We start from the raw sequence: 16597 nt of genomic DNA, 5'->3' as shown, positions 1-16597 counted from the left end.
ACTCTCTCTCACCCAGAGACAGGTGAACACACACTCTCTCTCTCACCCAGAGACAGGTGAACACACACTCTCTCTCTCACCCAGAGACAGGTGAACACACACTCTCTCTCACCCAGAGACAGGTGAACACACACTCTCTCTCACCCAGAGACAGGTGAACACACACTCTCTCTCACCCAGAGACAGGTGAACACACACTCTCTCTCACCCAGAGACAGGTGAACACACACTCTCTCTCACCCAGAGACAGGTGAACACACACTCTCTCTCACCCAGAGACAGGTGAACACACACTCTCTCTCACCCAGAGACAGGTGAACACACACTCTCTCTCACCCAGAGACAGGTGAACACACACTCTCTCTCACCCAGAGACAGGTGAACACACACACTCTCTCTCACCCAGAGACAGGTGAACACACACACTCTCTCTCACCCAGAGACAGGTGAACACACACACTCTCTCTCACCCAGAGACAGGTGAACACACACACTCTCTCTCACCCAGAGACAGGTGAACACACACACTCTCTCTCACCCAGAGACAGGTGAACACACACACTCTCTCTCACCCAGAGACAGGTGAACACACACACTCTCTCTCACCCAGAGACAGGTGAACACACACTCTCTCTCACCCAGAGACAGGTGAACACACACACTCTCTCACCCAGAGACAGGTGAACACACACACTCTCTCACCCAGAGACAGGTGAACACACACACTCTCTCTCACCCAGAGACAGGTGAACACACACACTCTCTCTCACCCAGAGACAGGTGAACACACACACTCTCTCTCACCCAGAGACAGGTGAACACACACACTCTCTCTCACCCAGAGACAGGTGAACACACACACTCTCTCTCACCCAGAGACAGGTGAACACACACACTCTCTCTCACCCAGAGACAGGTGAACACACACACTCTCTCTCACCCAGAGACAGGTGAACACACACACTCTCTCTCACCCAGAGACAGGTGAACACACACACTCTCTCTCACCCAGAGACAGGTGAACACACACACTCTCTCTCACCCAGAGACAGGTGAACACACACACTCTCTCTCACCCAGAGACAGGTGAACACACACACTCTCTCTCACCCAGAGACAGGTGAACACACACACTCTCTCACCCAGAGACAGGTGAACACACACATCTCTCTCACCCAGAGACAGGTGAACACACACATCTCTCTCACCCAGAGACAGGTGAACACACACACTCTCTCTCACCCAGAGACAGGTGAACACACACACTCTCTCTCACCCAGAGACAGGTGAACACACACACTCTCTCTCACCCAGAGACAGGTGAACACACACACTCTCTCTCACCCAGAGACAGGTGAACACACACACTCTCTCTCACCCAGAGACAGGTGAACACACACACTCTCTCTCACCCAGAGACAGGTGAACACACACACTCTCTCTCACCCAGAGACAGGTGAACACACACACTCTCTCTCACCCAGAGACAGGTGAACACACACACTCTCTCTCACCCAGAGACAGGTGAACACACACACTCTCTCTCACCCAGAGACAGGTGAACACACACACTCTCTCTCACCCAGAGACAGGTGAACACACACACTCTCTCTCACCCAGAGACAGGTGAACACACACACTCTCTCTCACCCAGAGACAGGTGAACACACACACTCTCTCTCACCCAGAGACAGGTGAACACACACACTCTCTCTCACCCAGAGACAGGTGAACACACACACTCTCTCTCACCCAGAGACAGGTGAACACACACACTCTCTCTCACCCAGAGACAGGTGAACACACACACTCTCTCTCACCCAGAGACAGGTGAACACACACACTCTCTCTCACCCAGAGACAGGTGAACACACACACTCTCTCTCACCCAGAGACAGGTGAACACACACACTCTCTCTCACCCAGAGACAGGTGAACACACACACTCTCTCTCACCCAGAGACAGGTGAACACACACACTCTCTCTCACCCAGAGACAGGTGAACACACACACTCTCTCTCACCCAGAGACAGGTGAACACACACACTCTCTCTCACCCAGAGACAGGTGAACACACACACTCTCTCTCACCCAGAGACAGGTGAACACACACACTCTCTCTCACCCAGAGACAGGTGAACACACACACTCTCTCTCACCCAGAGACAGGTGAACACACACACTCTCTCTCACCCAGAGACAGGTGAACACACACACTCTCTCTCACCCAGAGACAGGTGAACACACACACTCTCTCTCACCCAGAGACAGGTGAACACACACACTCTCTCTCACCCAGAGACAGGTGAACACACACACTCTCTCTCACCCAGAGACAGGTGAACACACACACTCTCTCTCACCCAGAGACAGGTGAACACACACACACTCTCTCTCACCCAGAGACAGGTGAACACACACACACTCTCTCACCCAGAGACAGGTAACACACACACACACTCTCTCACCCAGAGACAGGTAAACACACACACACTCTCTCTCACCCAGAGACAGGTGAACACACACACACACTCTCTCACCCAGAGACAGGTGAACACACACACACACTCTCTCACCCAGAGACAGGTAAACACACACACACACTCTCTCACCCAGAGACAGGTAAACACACACACACACTCTCTCACCCAGAGACAGGTAAACACACACACACACTCTCTCACCCAGAGACAGGTAAACACACACACACACTCTCTCACCCAGAGACAGGTAAACACACACACACACTCTCTCACCCAGAGACAGGTAAACACACACACACACTCTCTCACCCAGAGACAGGTAAACACACACACACACTCTCTCACCCAGAGACAGGTAAACACACACACACACTCTCTCACCCAGAGACAGGTAAACACACACACACACACTCTCTCACCCAGAGACAGGTAAACACACACACACACACTCTCTCACCCAGAGACAGGTAAACACACACACACACACTCTCTCACCCAGAGACAGGTAAACACACACACACACACTCTCTCACCCAGAGACAGGTAAACACACACACACACACTCTCTCACCCAGAGACAGGTAAACACACACACACACACTCTCTCACCCAGAGACAGGTAAACACACACACACACACTCTCTCACCCAGAGACAGGTAAACACACACACACACACTCTCTCACCCAGAGACAGGTAAACACACACACACACACTCTCTCACCCAGAGACAGGTAAACACACACACACACACTCTCTCACCCAGAGACAGGTAAACACACACACACACACTCTCTCACCCAGAGACAGGTAAACACACACACACACACTCTCTCACCCAGAGACAGGTAAACACACACACACACACTCTCTCACCCAGAGACAGGTAAACACACACACACACACTCTCTCACCCAGAGACAGGTAAACACACACACACACACTCTCTCACCCAGAGACAGGTAAACACACACACACACACTCTCTCACCCAGAGACAGGTAAACACACACACACACACTCTCTCACCCAGAGACAGGTAAACACACACACACACACTCTCTCACCCAGAGACAGGTAAACACACACACACACACTCTCTCACCCAGAGACAGGTAAACACACACACACACACTCTCTCACCCAGAGACAGGTAAACACACACACACACACTCTCTCACCCAGAGACAGGTAAACACACACACACACACTCTCTCACCCAGAGACAGGTAAACACACACACACACACTCTCTCACCCAGAGACAGGTAAACACACACACACACACTCTCTCACCCAGAGACAGGTAAACACACACACACACACTCTCTCACCCAGAGACAGGTAAACACACACACACACACACTCTCTCACCCAGAGACAGGTAAACACACACACACACACACTCTCTCACCCAGAGACAGGTAAACACACACACACACACACTCTCTCACCCAGAGACAGGTAAACACACACACACACACTCTCTCACCCAGAGACAGGTAAACACACACACACACACTCTCTCACCCAGAGACAGGTAAACACACACACACACACTCTCTCACCCAGAGACAGGTAAACACACACACACACACTCTCTCACCCAGAGACAGGTAAACACACACACACACACTCTCTCACCCAGAGACAGGTAAACACACACACACACACTCTCTCACCCAGAGACAGGTAAACACACACACACACACTCTCTCACCCAGAGACAGGTAAACACACACACACACACTCTCTCACCCAGAGACAGGTAAACACACACACACACACTCTCTCACCCAGAGACAGGTAAACACACACACACACACTCTCTCACCCAGAGACAGGTAAACACACACACACACACTCTCTCACCCAGAGACAGGTAAACACACACACACACACTCTCTCACCCAGAGACAGGTAAACACACACACACACACTCTCTCACCCAGAGACAGGTAAACACACACACACACACTCTCTCACCCAGAGACAGGTAAACACACACACACACACTCTCTCACCCAGAGACAGGTAAACACACACACACACACTCTCTCACCCAGAGACAGGTAAACACACACACACACACTCTCTCACCCAGAGACAGGTAAACACACACACACACACTCTCTCACCCAGAGACAGGTAAACACACACACACACTCTCTCACCCAGAGACAGGTAAACACACACACACACACTCTCTCACCCAGAGACAGGTAAACACACACACACACACTCTCTCACCCAGAGACAGGTAAACACACACACACACACTCTCTCACCCAGAGACAGGTAAACACACACACACACACTCTCTCACCCAGAGACAGGTAAACACACACACACACACTCTCTCACCCAGAGACAGGTAAACACACACACACACACTCTCTCACCCAGAGACAGGTAAACACACACACACACACTCTCTCACCCAGAGACAGGTAAACACACACACACACACTCTCTCACCCAGAGACAGGTAAACACACACACACACACTCTCTCACCCAGAGACAGGTAAACACACACACACACACTCTCTCACCCAGAGACAGGTAAACACACACACACACACTCTCTCACCCAGAGACAGGTAAACACACACACACACACTCTCTCACCCAGAGACAGGTAAACACACACACACACTCTCTCTCACCCAGAGACAGGTAAACACACACACACACTCTCTCTCACCCAGAGACAGGTAAACACACACACACACACTCTCTCACCCAGAGACAGGTAAACACACACACACACTCTCTCACCCAGAGACAGGTAAACACACACACACACTCTCTCACCCAGAGACAGGTAAACACACACACACACTCTCTCACCCAGAGACAGGTAAACACACACACACACACTCTCACCCAGAGACAGGTGAACACACACACACACACTCTCACCCAGAGACAGGTGAACACACACACACACACTCTCACCCAGAGACAGGTGAACACACACACACACACTCTCACCCAGAGACAGGTGAACACACACACACTCTCACCCAGAGACAGGTGAACACACACACACACACTCTCACCCAGAGACAGGTGAACACACACACACACACTCTCACCCAGAGACAGGTGAACACACACACTCTCTCACCCAGAGACAGGTGGACACACACACTCTCTCACCCAGAGACAGGTGGACACACACACTCTCTCACCCAGAGACAGGTGTGGAAATACACACCTCATGAGCACACACCTCATGAGCACACACCACAGAGGCACCACTTACAGAAAGTGTCTCTCTTGTTTTACCCTGTCGGTGCCCCTCTGCCAGACCTTTGCATTCTGGGACACATGTTGAACTTTGAACCTAGTCCCCTGTACACCACCCCGGTACAGTTATATTCCTGGTGTTTTCTACTCAGGGCTGAATGTATACATTCGTCTATAGCAGTACTTTACTGTCTCTAATGGATTAACAGGCAGAACTAGACAGCAGAACACGGCCACGTTTTCCTGTCTAGTTGACTGGGTTTATGTCGTGTGGCTGTGCCGTTTCTATGGTGTGTGTGTGTGTGATTGACTGGTTGTGTGTGTTCTGTGTGTGATTGTAGGGAGTGTTTGGGTGACGGTGCAGCAGAGGATCTTTGGTCCAGGAAGGACGAGGGTTTATTTATGTCTGTGTTCTAAATGCTCCACCATTGCCAGTGTTGATGGGATCAGGCTATTTAGCCTGAGGAGAGCCAATCCTGTCAACCCTGGCAGTCTGTTTACTGAAGACTAGACTACTGCTGTCCTCCCAGCCCTACTGGCCATGTGGACCATGCCACCCACACAACAACCCTGGCAGTCTGTTTACTGAAGACTAGGCTACTGCTGTCCACCCAGCCCTAGTGGCCATGTGGACCATGCCACCCACACACAACAACAATAACCCATTATGGAGATTTATGATCTTATCTCACATCTCTATTGCTGCATTTGGGTCTTTCTTTAGTGTCGTTAATATGAAGGTTCTGTGGAGATGATTCGGTGTCCTACAGTCTGACAGGGATTTTACATCAGCACTATGCTATTGGCAAAGAGTCAAGTGGCGGTAACCCAAATGACATGTTTAGATGGGGAGGGGTTTAGAAAGCAGGAAATGTTTCTTGGGGGTTGTCCAATCAAACACAGTATCAGACATAAAACAAGGACTAGAATACATCTGCGTTCAAACAGTGTTTGAAATCTTTCAAATACCTGTTGGGATTTTGTCCAGGCTTTTAGGAGCACCGGATGGGTGGGGTTTGGTCTGTCTGTTGGTCCATTTAATACCTGTTGGGATTTTGTCCAGGCTTTTAGGAGCACCGGATGGGTGGGGTTTGGTCTGTCTGTTGGTCCATTAATCCAGGCAAGATCAATCAACCACAGAAACTACTAGAAATGATTTCAAATATTATTAGATCCCAGGTTTGGACTGGGATTGGTTGGCTAGTTGTGTTTAGCTTGGTAGGATGGACTGGGATTGGTTGGCTAGTTGTGTTTAGCTTGGTAGGATGGACTGGGATTGGTTGGCTAGTTGTGTTTAGCTTGGTAGGATGGACTGGGATTGGTTGGCTAGTTGCGTTTTAGCTTGGTAGGATGGACTGGGATTGGTTGGCTAGTTGTGTTTTAGCTTGGTAGGATGGACTGGGATTGGTTGGCTAGTCGTGTTTAGCTTGGTAGGATGGACTGGGATTGGTTGGCTAGTTGTGTTTAGCTTGGTAGGACGGACTGGGATTGGTTGGCTAGTCGCGTTTTAGCTTGGTAGGATGGACTGGGATTGGTTGGCTAGTTGTGTTTAGCTTGGTAGGATGGACTGGGATTGGTTGGCTAGTTGTGTTTAGCTTGGTAGGATGGACTGGGATTGGTTGGCTAGTTGTGTTTAGCTTGGTAGGATGGACTGGGATTGGTTGGCTAGTCGTGTTTTAGCTTGGTAGGACGGACTGGGATTGGTTGGCTAGTCGTGTTTTAGCTTGGTAGGGTGGACTGGGATTGGTTGGCTAGTCGTGTTTTAGCTTGGTAGGGTGGACTGGGATTGGTTGGCTAGTCGTGTTTAGCTTGGTAGGATGGACTGGGATTGGTTGGCTAGTTGTGTTTAGCTTGGTAGGCTGGACTGGGATTGGTTGGCTAGTTGCGTTTTAGCTTGGTAGGATGGACTGGGATTGGTTGGCTAGTTGTGTTTAGCTTGGTAAGATGGACTAGGATTGGTTGGCTAGTCGTGTTTAGCTTGGTAGGATGGACTAGGATTGGTTGGCTAGTTGTGTTTAGCTTGGTAGGATGGACTGGGATTGGTTGGCTAGTCGTGTTTTAGCTTGGTAGGACGGACTGGGATTGGTTGGCTAGTTGTGTTTAGCTTGGTAGGATGGACTGGGATTGGTTGGCTAGTTGCGTTTTAGCTTGGTAGGATGGACTGGGATTGGTTGGCTAGTTGTGTTTAGCTTGGTAGGCTGGACTAGGATTGGTTGGCTAGTCGCGCTTGGTAGGATGGACTGGGATTGGTTGGCTAGTCGCGTTTTAGCTTGGTAGGATGGACTGGGATTGGTTGGCTAGTCGCGTTTAGCTTGGTAGGCTGGACTGGGATTGGTTGGCTAGTTGCGTTTTAGCTTGGTAGGATGGACTGGGATTGGTTGGCTAGTTGTGTTTAGCTTGGTAGGATGGACTGGGATTGGTTGGCTAGTTGCGTTTTAGCTTGGTAGGATGGACTGGGATTGGTTGGCTAGTTGCGTTTTAGCTTGGTAGGATGGACTGGGATTGGTTGGCTAGTTGCGTTTTAGCTTGGTAGGCTGGACTGGGATTGGTTGGCTAGTTGCGTTTTAGCTTAGCTTATGCTAACACTTTCTGCTGCCTCTGCTCTGCTGTGTCACATGAATGGTGCTACTGTATCTCTCTTGTTTAACGGGATTAAGAGGGATAGAGGCTTGTTGCCATGGTAGCAGAACCAGATGCCCTGAGTGGAAAGATGGCCGGACCGGATGAACCCAGGCCCTGTAGTAGAGCAAGGTTGATCATGACGGAGGATAACATTAGATATGCATAGATTGACAATGCAAGAAATGGATCAATAGGGCCCATACAGAAATCATAGTGGGTCCATTGACATGGCATGGTCATCTGTCCAATGCAAAACTAACATCATCCTTACTGAGTAGATGAACAAAAAGTGTACAACTTGCTTTCTATTCATATATTTACATGCTTTATAGTTTGTATATATGTGTTTCTCCCTCCTGTATCTACAGTACCAGTCAAAGGTTTGGACACCTACTCATTCAATGTTTTTTCTTCTATTATTTTCTACATTGTAGAATAATACTGAAGACATCAAAACTATCAAATAACACACATGGAATCATGTAGTAACCAAAAAAAGTGTTAAAAAAATCTGAATATATATTTTAGATTCCTCAAAGTAGCCACCCTTTGCCTTGATCATAGCTTTGCACACTCTTGGCATTCTCTCAACCAGCTTCACCTGGAATGCTTTTCCAACAGTCTTGAAGGAGTTCTCATATATACTGAGCACTTGTTGGCTGCTTTTCCTTCACTCTGTGGTCCAACTCATCCCAAACCACCTCAATTGGGTCGAGGTCGGGTGATTGTGGAGGTCAGGTCATCTGATGCAGCACCATCACTCTCCTTGGTCAAACAGCCCTTATGCAGCCTGGAAGTGTGTTGAAAAACAAATGATAGTCCCATTTAAGCGCCAACCAGATGGGATGGCGTATCGCTGGTTAAGTGCCTTGAAATCTAAATACATCTGTGTCACCAGCAAATCCCCATCACACCTCCTCCGTGCTTTACGGTGGTGGCTGCTACTTGGAAGAATCTTTCACAGACAGGAACCGTGACCATTTTTGGTAAACTGGTCAACCGCCTTTATGACATCTTCATTATCCACAGTCTTTGGTAGCTGTCTCTTCTGGTCCGTCCCCTAACCATGTCCCCCTCTCCACTGTGTCTCCTTAGTGGTTCCAGTGCGGCAGATGTCCGTCGGGATCCCCGGTGGCTCTGCTACCAACGTGGCGTACGCCGTTCTGTGTGGAGGAGGCCTAACTGCCGCTGTAGTCTACGTAAGTACTGATTAAAAGGTCGGTAGTGTGTGTGTGTGTACCTAATGTTAAAGGATAAGGCCTGGGCAGTACATGCTGATCCTAGATCAGATTGGTTCCTGAAGGGCACCATCTACCCAGTATTCTACTATTTGAGTATCACCCTAGACACTGATCTTAGGTCAGTTTTTGTTTCCTCCCATAATGGTTAAGGTGATCTGGAGAGCGCACACTGATCTGAAGTCTGTGCCTGACGGTTAACTTGAACTAAGCATGCTATATAGTTTACTTTCAAGCATTTTGACATTAAGTATTGATTGATTTTTCCTGGCTCTTCCCAGGTCAGTTTTCCACACTTTAATCCAATGCATAAACATTAGGACACATGATCCCAGGCCAGTGGTTTGGTTAGGGAACAATGGCCCCAGGCCAGTGGTTTGGTTAGGGAACAATGGCCCCAGGCCAGTGGTTTGGTTAGGGAACAATGACCCCAGGCCAGTGGTTTGGTTAGGGAACAATGACCCCAGGCCAGTGGTTTGGTTAGGGAACAATGGCCCCAGGCCAGTGGTTTGGTTAGGGAACAATGACCCCAGGCCAGTGGTTTGGTTAGGGAACAATGGCCCCAGGCCAGTGGTTTGGTTAGGGAACAATGACCCCAGGCCAGTGGTTTGGTTAGGGAACAATGGCCCCAGGCCAGTGGGTTGGTTAGGGAACAATGACCCCAGGCCAGTGGTTTGGTTAGGGAACAATGACCCCAGGCCAGTGGTTTGGTTAGGGAACAATGGCCCCAGGCCAGTGGGTTGGTTAGGGAACAATGGCCCCAGGCCAGTGGGTTGGTTAGGGAACAATGACCCCAGGCCAGTGGTTTGGTTAGGGAACAATGGCCCCAGGCCAGTGGTTTGGTTAGGGAACAATGACCCCAGGCCAGTGGGTTGGTTAGGGAACAATGTGAGGAGTGGCTGCGGACCCCAACTTTTCTCTGAGCGTTTCTCCTCCGGACTAAAGATGGTATTACGTTCTGCTGGTGTTTATTATGTCCTTGACCCACACAGTGGAGAGGGGGACATGGTTAGGGGACAGACCAGAAGAGACAGCTACCAAAGACTGTGGATAATGAAGATGTCATAAAGGCGGTTAACCAAAAATGGTCACGGTTCCTGTCTGTGAAAGATTCTTCCAAGTAGCAGCCACCACCGTAAAGCACGGAGGAGGTGTGATGGGGATTTGCTGGTGACACAGATGTATTTAGATTTCAAGGCACTTAACCAGCGATACGCCATCCCATCTGGTTGGCGCTTAAATGGGACTATCATTTGTTTTTAAATGGGGGGGGGGGGGGGGGGGGGCCTGTAGAGAACAGGCTTCTCTGGTGTTAATTATCACCTTGACCCTCTACCTGTAGAGAACAGGCTACTCTGGTGTTAATTATCACCTTGACCCTCTATCTGTAGAGAACAGGCTACTCTGGTGTTAATTATGTCCTTGACCCTCTACCTGTAGAGAACAGGCTACTCTGGTGTTTATTATCACCTTGACCCTCTACCTGTAGAGAACAGGCTACTCTGGTGTTAATTATCACCTTGACCCTCTACCTGTAGAGAACAGGCTACTCTGGTGTTAATTATCACCTTGACCCTCTACCTGTAGAGAACAGGCTACTCTGGTGTTTATTATCACCTTGACCCTCTACCTGTAGAGAACAGGCTACTCTGGTGTTAATTATGTCCTTGACCCTCTACCTGTAAAGAACAGGCTACTCTGGTGTTAATTATCACCTTGACCCTCTACCTGTAAAGAACAGGCTTCTCTGGTGTTTATTATGTCCTTGACCCTCTACCTGTAGAGAACAGGCTACTCTGGTGTTAATTATGTCCTTGACCCTCTACCTGTAGAGAACAGGCTACTCTGGTGTTAATTATCACCTTGACCCTCTACCTGTAGAGAACAGGCTACTCTGGTGTTTATTATGTCCTTGACCCTCTACCTGTAGAGAACAGGCTACTCTGGTGTTAATGTCCTTGACCCTCTACCTGTAGAGAACAGGCTACTCTGGTGTTAATTATCACCTTGACCCTCTACCTGTAGAGAACAGGCTACTCTGGTGTTAATTATCACCTTGACCCTCTACCTGTAAAGAACAGGCTTCTCTGCTGTTAATTATCACCTTGACCCTCTACCTGTAGAGAACAGGCTACTCTGGTGTTAATTATCACCTTGACCCTCTACCTGTAGAGAACAGGCTACTCTGGTGTTAATTATCACCTTGACCCTCTACCTGTAGAGAACAGGCTACTCTGGTGTTAATTATCACCTTGACCCTCTACCTGTAGAGAACAGGCTACTCTGGTGTTAATGTCCTTGACCCTCTACCTGTAGAGAACAGGCTACTCTGGTGTTAATTATCACCTTGACCCTCTACCTGTAGAGAACAGGCTACTCTGGTGTTAATTATCACCTTGACCCTCTACCTGTAGAGAACAGGCTACTCTGGTGTTAATTATCACCTTGACCCTCTACCTGTAGAGAACAGGCTACTCTGGTGTTAATTATCACCTTGACCCTCTACCTGTAGAGAACAGGCTACTCTGGTGTTAATTATCACCTTGACCCTCTACCTGTAGAGAACAGGCTACTCTGGTGTTAATTATCACCTTGACCCTCTACCTGTAGAGAACAGGCTACTCTGGTGTTAATTATCACCTTGACCCTCTACCTGTAGAGAACAGGCTACTCTGGTGTTAATGTCCTTGACCCTCTACCTGTAGAGAACAGGCTACTCTGGTGTTAATTATCACCTTGACCCTCTACCTGTAGAGAACAGGCTACTCTGGTGTTAATTATCACCTTGACCCTCTACCTGTAGAGAACAGGCTACTCTGGTGTTAATTATCACCTTGACCCTCTACCTGTAGAGAACAGGCTACTCTGGTGTTAATTATCACCTTGACCCTCTACCTGTAGAGAACAGGCTACTCTGGTGTTAATTATCACCTTGACCCTCTACCTGTAGAGAACAGGCTACTCTGGTGTTAATTATCACCTTGACCCTCTACCTGTAGAGAACAGGCTACTCCGGTGAACGGAGGTCGTTTTAATAAAGCTTGATCAAAACTGAATGTGTGCAAGATCACATAATGATAGTATTCTACAGGACCCAATATAATAGCATAGTATTACGTCACTGTAGGATGAATCACATAATGATAGTATTCTACAGGACCCAATATAATAGCATAGTATTACGTCACTGTAGGATGAATCACATAATGATAGTATTCTACAGGACCCGATATAATAGCATAGTATTACGTCACTGTAGGATGAATCACATAATGATAGTATTCTACAGGACCCAATAAAATAGCATAGTATTACGTCACTGAGGATGAATCACATAATGATAGTATTCTACAGGACCCGATATAATAGCATAGTATTACGTCACTGTAGGATGAATCACATAATGATAGTATTCTACAGGACCCAATATAATAGCATAGTATTACGTCACTGTAGGATGAATCACATAATGATAGTATTCTACAGGACCCAATATAATAGCATAGTATTACGTCACTGTAGGATGAATCACATAATGATAGTATTCTACAGGACCCAATATAATAGCATAGTATTACGTCACTGTAGGATGAATCACATAATGATAGTATTCTACAGGACCCAATAAAATAGCATAGTATTACATCACTGTAGGATGAAAACCCAACCACATTTCTCTCTTTATGTGGCTGAAACTCAACAGCACTCGCCTCAACTAGGAGCAATACACAGGTAGGCTATGCTTCAGTTAAACACCTGCTCTATAATTCTCTCACTATAATTCTCTCACGCACAAATATCATACCACCCCCCCCCCCCCCCCCCCCAAATGCTAACCTCCCCCTGTAATTGTAATGATGAGAGGTTAGCATGTCTTGGGGGTATGATATAAAATGCTAACCTCCCCCTGTAATTGTAATGATGAGAGGTTAGCATGTCTTGGGGGTATGATATAAAATGCTAACCTCCCCCTGTAATTGTAATGATGAGAGGTTAGCATGTCTTGGGGGTATGATATAAAATGCTAACCTCCCCCTGTAATTGTAATGATGAGAGGTTAGCATGTCTTGGGGGTATGATATAAAATGCTAACCTCCCCCTGTAATTGTAATGATGAGAGGTTAGCATGTCTTGGGGGTATGATATAAAATGCTAACCTCCCCCTGTAATTGTAATGTTGAGAGGTTAGCATGTCTTGGGGGTATGATATAAAATGCTAACCTCCCCCTGTAATTGTAATGATGAGAGGTTAGCATGTCTTGGGGGTATGATATAAAATGCTAATCTCCCCCTGTAATTGTAGTGATGAGAGGTTAGCATGTCTTGGGGGTATGATATAAAATGCTAACCTCCCCCTGTAATTGTAATGATGAGAGGTTAGCATGTCTTGGGGGTATGATATAAAATGCTACCCCCCCCCCCCCCCTGTAATTGTAATGATGAGAGGTTAGCATGTCTTGGGGGTATGATATTAAATGCTAACCTCCCCCTGTAATTGTAATGATCAGAGGATAGCATGTCTTGGGGGTATGATATAAAATGCTAACCTCCCCCTGTAATTGTAATGATGAGAGATTAGCATGTCTTGGGGGTATGATATAAAATGCTAACCTCCCCCTGCAATTGTAATGATCAGAGGTTAGCATGTCTTGGGGGTATGATATTTGTGTGTTACTTTCACACTCATCCTTATTCACATGTCATTCAGGATTGTCCGTAATCATGGTAGCATCCACATGACTATATAATATTTTATTCTTATTTATAAGTGACGCTAAAATGACACATTATTTACCATTTTATTTCTATTGGGCACAGAATATTCTGGAACACAACCAAAACAAAGTAGCATAGTCACAAGTTTGATGTAGTCGTTTCGTGCTCTGAATATGGGACCAAATACTACACTTTTGACTACTTTTAACACTCATTCAAGTGAAATTCTCCCAAAACTGTTGTTCCCCTAAAATGGGGGAGGAGGACAATGTACAAGAAGTGTTGTAATTTCTAAAGGGTTCACCAGGTATGGAGGAAACTACCCTCCAATTGAAAGCTGACAGTCTGCATTTTAACCTCTAGTCATTTGCATTACAAAGTGCAGGAGTAGAGAGCCAAAACAACAATAAATGTGTCCCTGCCCAAATACGTTGAGCTCACTGCCCCTGTCCCGATACGTTGAGCTCACTGCCCCTGTCCCGATACGTTGAGCTCACTCTCCCTGTCCCGATACGTTGAGCTCACTCTCCCTGTCCCGATACGTTGAGCTCACTCTCCCTGTCCCGATACGTTGAGCTCACTCTCCCTGTCCCGATACGTTGAGCTCACTCTCCCTGTCCCGATACGTTGAGCTCACTGTCCCTGTCCCGATACGTTGAGCTCACTGTCCCGATACGTTGAGCTCACTGTCCCGATACGTTGAGCTCACTGTCCCGATACGTTGAGCTCACTGTCCCGATACGTTGAGCTCACTGTCCCTGTCCCGATACGTTGAGCTCCCTGTCCCGATACGTTGAGCTCCCTGTCCCGATACGTTGAGCTCCCGGTCCCGATACGTTGAGCTCCCTGTCCCGATACGTTGAGCTCCCTGTCCCGATACGTTGAGCACCCTGTCCCGATACGTTGAGCACCCTGTCCCGATACGTTGAGCTCCCTGTCCCGATACGTTGAGCTCCCTGTCCCGATACGTTGAGCTCCCTGTCCCGATACGTTGAGCTCCCTGTCCCGATACGTTGAGCTCCCTGTCCCGATACGTTGAGCTCCCTGTCCCGATACGTTGAGCTCCCTGTCCCGATACGTTGAGCTCCCTGTCCCGATACGTTGAGCTCCCCGTCCCGATACGTTGAGCTCCCCGTCCCGATACGTTGAGCTCCCCGTCCCGATACGTTGAGCTCCCCGTCCCGATACGTTGAGCTCCCCGTCCCGATACGTTGAGCTCCCCGTCCCGATACGTTGAGCTCCCCGTCCCGATACGTTGAGCCCCCTGTCCCGATACGTTGAGCCCCCTGTCCCGATACGTTGAGCCCCCTGTCCCGATACGTTGAGCCCCCTGTCCCGATACGTTGAGCCCCCTGTCCCGATAGGTTGAGCCCCCTGTCCCGATAGGTTGAGCCCCCTGTCCCGATAGGTTGAGCCCCCTGTCCCGATAGGTTGAGCCCCCTGTCCCGATAGGTTGAGCCCCCTGTCCCGATAGGTTGAGCCCCCTGTCCCGATAGGTTGAGCCCCCTGTCCCGATAGGTTGAGCCCCCTGTCCCGATAGGTTGAGCCCCCTGTCCCGATAGGTTGAGCCCCCTGTCCCGATAGGTTGAGCCCCCTGTCCCGATAGGTTGAGCCCCCTGTCCCGATAGGTTGAGCCCCCTGTCCCGATAGGTTGAGCCCCCTGTCCCGATAGGTTGAGCCCCCTGTCCCGATAGGTTGAGCCCCCTGTCCCGATAGGTTGAGCCCCCTGTCCCGATAGGTTGAGCCCCCTGTCCCGATAGGTTGAGCCCCCTGTCCCGATAGGTTGAGCCCCCTGTCCCGATAGGTTGAGCCCCCTGTCCCGATAGGTTGAGCCCCCTGTCCCGATAGGTTGAGCCCCCTGTCCCGATAGGTTGAGCCCCCTGTCCCGATAGGTTGAGCCCCCTGTCCCGATAGGTTGAGCCCCCTCTCCCGATAGGTTGAGCCCCCTCTCCCGATAGGTTGAGCCCCCTCTCCCGATAGGTTGAGCCCCCTCTCCCGATAGGTTGAGCTCCCTCTCCCGATAGGTTGAGCTCCCTGTACAGCCTTGTCCCGATACGTTGAGCTCACTGTACAGCCTTGTCCCGATACGTTGAGCTCACTCTCCCGATAGGTTGAGCTCACTCTCCCGATAGGTTGAGCTCACTGTACAGCCTTGTCCCGATACGTTGAGCTCACTGTACAGCCTTGTCCCGATACGTTGAGCTCACTGTACAGCCTTGTCCCGATACGTTGAGCTCACTCTCCCGATAGGTTGAGCTCACTCTCCCGATAGGTTGAGCTCACTCT

The sequence above is a fragment of the Salvelinus fontinalis genome, chromosome 42 (assembly GCF_029448725.1).
Source record: "Salvelinus fontinalis isolate EN_2023a chromosome 42, ASM2944872v1, whole genome shotgun sequence".
NCBI lineage: Eukaryota > Metazoa > Chordata > Actinopteri > Salmoniformes > Salmonidae > Salvelinus > Salvelinus fontinalis.
Note: the sequence above shows the minus strand (reverse complement) of the source record.